Source organism: Nicotiana tabacum, chromosome 10 (genome assembly GCF_000715075.1).
Source record: "Nicotiana tabacum cultivar K326 chromosome 10, ASM71507v2, whole genome shotgun sequence".
NCBI classification, from domain to species: Eukaryota; Viridiplantae; Streptophyta; class Magnoliopsida; order Solanales; family Solanaceae; genus Nicotiana; species Nicotiana tabacum.
Window position 1 is genome coordinate 138,466,668 of NC_134089.1, and position 4,078 is coordinate 138,470,745.

Consider the following 4,078-nt stretch of genomic DNA (forward strand, 5'->3'; position numbering starts at 1 on the left):
TTGTATCATCCGGGAAAAGCCAATGTAGTGACCGATGCATTGAGTAGGAAGTCACCTAGTATGGGTAGCCTTGCGTATATTCTGGTCGGTGAGAGACTATTTGCTCTGGATGTTCAGGCATTAGCCAATCAGTTCGTGAGGTTGAATGTTTTTGAGCCCAACCGTGTGCTAGCTTGCACAGTCGCTCGTTCTTCATTATTTGGGCGTATCAGAGATCGACAGTGTTATGATCCTCATTTGCTTGTCCTTAGGGACACGGTATGGCACGAGGGTGCCAAGTAGGTTACAGTTGGAGATGATGGAGTTTTGAGGATGCAGGGTCGTATTTGTGTACCCAATGTGGATGGACTTCGTGAGTTGATTCTAGAGGAGGCCTATAGTTCTCGGTATTCTATTCATCCAGGAACCGCTAAGATGTATCAGGACTTGCGGCAGCATTATTGGTGGAGGAGAATGAAGAAGGACATTGTTGCGTATGTAGCTCGGTGTTTAAACTGTCAGCAGGTAAAGTACAAGCATCAAAAACCTGGTGGTTTATTTCAGAAGATCGAGATTCCTGAGTGGAAGTGGGAGCAGATCACTGTGGATTTCATTGTTGGACTCCCACAGACTCAGAAGAAGAAGTTCGATGAAGTGTGGGTTATTTTTGATAGGCTGACCAAGTCAGTACATTTCATTCTGGTGGCAGTCTCTTATTCCTCTAAGCGGCTGGCAGAGATCTATATCCGGGAGATTGTTCGTCTTCATGGTGTGCCCGTGTCTATCATTTCTGATCGAGGTACGCAGTTTACCTCACGTTTCTGGAGGGCAGTTCAGCGTGAGTTAGGCACACGGGTCAAGTTGAGCACAACATTTCATCCTCAGGCGGACAGGTAGTCCGAGCGTACTATTCAGATTTTGGAGGATATGTTTCGAGCTTGTGTTATTGACTTTGGAGGCTCGTGGGATCCGTTCTTGCCTTTAGCGGAGTTTTCCTACAATAACAGTTACCAGTCAAGCATCCAGATGGCTCCCTATAAGGCTTTATATGGTAGATGGTGTCGGTCGCTGGTTGGGTGGTTTGAGCCAAGAGAGGCTCGGTTGTTGGGTACGGATCTAGTACAGGATGCCTTGGACAAGGTTAAGATCATTTAGGATATACTTTATACAACTCAGTCCAGGTAAAAGAGTTATGCCGACCATAAGGTTAGGGATGTGGCATTCATGGGCGGCGAGCGGGTGTTGCTTCGGATGTTGCCTATGAAGGGCGTGATGAGATTTCGGAAGAAGGGCTTGCTAAGCCCTAGATTCATTGATCCTTTTGAGATTCTTGATCGAGTGGGAGAGGTGACTTACAGACTTGCGTTGCCGCCGAGTTTATCATCCGTGCATCCAGTGTTTCATGTGTCCATGTTTCGGCAGTATCACGACGATCCATCCCACGTGTTAGACTTTAGCACTGTTCAGTTGGACAAGGACTTGTCCTATGAGGAGGAGCCGGTAGCTATTCTAGACTGGCAGGTTCGTCAGCTGAGATCGAACAGTTTTCCTTTGGTTCGTGTTTAGTGGAGGGGTCAGCCTGTTGAGGTAGCGACCTAGGAGTCTGAGTCCGATATGCGAAGCCGATATCCCCATCTTCTCTCTGAGTTAGGTACTTTTCTTATGTACGTTCAAGGACGAACGGTTGTTTTAGAGATGGAGAATGTGATGACCCAAAAGGTCATCACTTGTTTTGAAAGTAAATTTGTGTCCCGAGGCCTTGAAAAACTCTTTTTGTCTCACATTGATTTGCGTGCACCATCCGGGTGTGTTTCCGAAAAGTTTTATGTAAACTTTAAGTAAAATAAGGAAATTGGCCTTTAAAATTGATTAAAGTTGACTTTGGTCAACATTCTTGGTAAACGGACCCGGACCGTGATCCGACGGTCTCGTAGGGTCCGTAGTAAAATATGGGACTTGGGCGTATGCCTGGAATCGAATTCCGAGGTCCCAAACCCGAGAAAAGAATTTTTAAAGAAAATTATTTGCTGGAAAATATAAAGGCTTTTATAAGTGAATTAATGCAATTTCTTTATGGTATCGGACCCGTATCTTGGTTTCGGAACCCGGTGCAAGTTCAAAATAATAATTTGGTTGAATTTGGTAAGAACCGAAAGTGGTTTGGTTTAAAACGGACCTATAGTTGAGAGAAAATGGAAATTTCAATGTTCTTGAGTAATGTATGAATTTGAGGTTTAATTTGTAGTTGTTGATGTTATTTGATGATTTGATCGCACAAGCAAGTCCGTATGACGCTTTTAGACTTGCGTGCATGATTAGTTTGGAGCCCCGAGGTTTCAGGTGAGTTTTGGATAGGCCACAGAGTGAATTTAGACAGGTTAAGAGAAGTTGCAGGTCTCTGAAGTGAGCTTCGCGGTCGGCAGTGAATCTTCACGACCGCGGTGGGATTTCGCGACCGCGGTGTGGTTTTCGCGGTCAGTGGTGGTCAAGGACATGTCTTCGCAGCCGCGCTCGATATTTCGGGTCCGCTGTGGAGCTCCCCGGCCACGGTCCTTTTTATGTGGTCAGCGGTGAGGGTCTCAGAGCGGTATATATAAACGAGACTTTTCAGCCATTTTTTATTTTTCAAAACCCTAAAATATAAGAGGCGATTTTTCAAGACACTCTTTCTTCCCCAAAACACAAGTAAGTGATTTTTAACTCATTCCTTTCACGCCTTAACTTCTTTTTACAAGATTTCATCCTAGAATCTAAGGTTTTCATGGTGAAATTGGGAATTTTGGGTAGAACTTAGGAATATCGAAATTTGGAGATTTAAACCTCAAATTGAGGTCGGATTCCAAAACCAATTGTATGTCCGGGCTCGGGGGTGACTGAATAATCGGGTTTTGATCCAAATTTCGGGTTTGGACCAAGCGGGTCCGGGGTCGATTTTTGACTTTTTGGGGAAATAACTAGAAAACCTATTTTTCATGCATTAGAATTGGTTTATTTAGCATTTATTAATGTTACTAAGTAAATTGTGACTAGATACAAGTGAATTGGAAGTGGAACCAAGAGGTAAAGCAGTAGTTGAAGCTTGATTGTGTTCGTGGCTTTGAGGTAAGTGTTTGTTCTAACTTTAGCTTGAGGGAACAAGAGTCGTAGTCTTATATGCTATGTGTTAATTGTTGAGTATGACGTATTGGTGTGGTGACGAGTATCTATACGTTGGTGTCAAACATACCCGTGAGTCTTATACTATGATTGTTGTGACTCCGTTATGTATTGTCCATGCTTAATATAATAATTTCTAATGTTGAACAAGGCTTATGGAAGTATTCTTGGTATTTGAACATTGTAGAGCATTGGCTCAAGTTGAGAATTGAGTTGTGAAGTAATTGTGAAATAGAGAAGAGACTTATGATATTGTTTCCCTTGCTGGGACGTTATTGCTTATGATATTATTTCCCTTGCCGGGATATTATTGTTATATTATTGTTCCCTTGCCGGGATTCTATTGTGATTTTATTGATTCCCTTGCCCAAATTGCTTTGTGATTGTTGCTTGGGTAAGGAAGAGTGTAAAAGCACGAAGGGTGATGTTGTGCGTGATATTGGTGAGTGAGTATTAATGCACGAAGGGTGATTCCGTGCCGAAATTGTAAATGTAAAAGCACGAAAGGTGATACCGTGCCATGATATGAGTGATAGTGCACGAAAGATAATGTCGTGCCATGATTATGTGAGGTAAAAGCACGAAGGGTGATGCCGTGCCGAATATATTGATTCTTATGGTGAGGACAAGAGTAAAAGCACAAAGGGTGATGTCTTACACTTGTTATTATTCTCATTATTCTTGCTTATTGTTGAATTTTGGTGTTCTATATAATTCATTACTAAATTTTTGTTTGTATATGATATCTCCCCGAGCATGTTTCCTTTTTCCATCTTTAACTGCTAGTTTCTATCATTATTATTTGTTGTATATGATATAACTGCACAGGTTTATTTGGTAGTCTTGTCCTAGCCTCGTCACTACTTTGTCGAGGTTAGGCTCGATACTTACCAACACATGGGGTCGGTTGTGCTGATACTACACTCTGCACTGTGTGCAGATC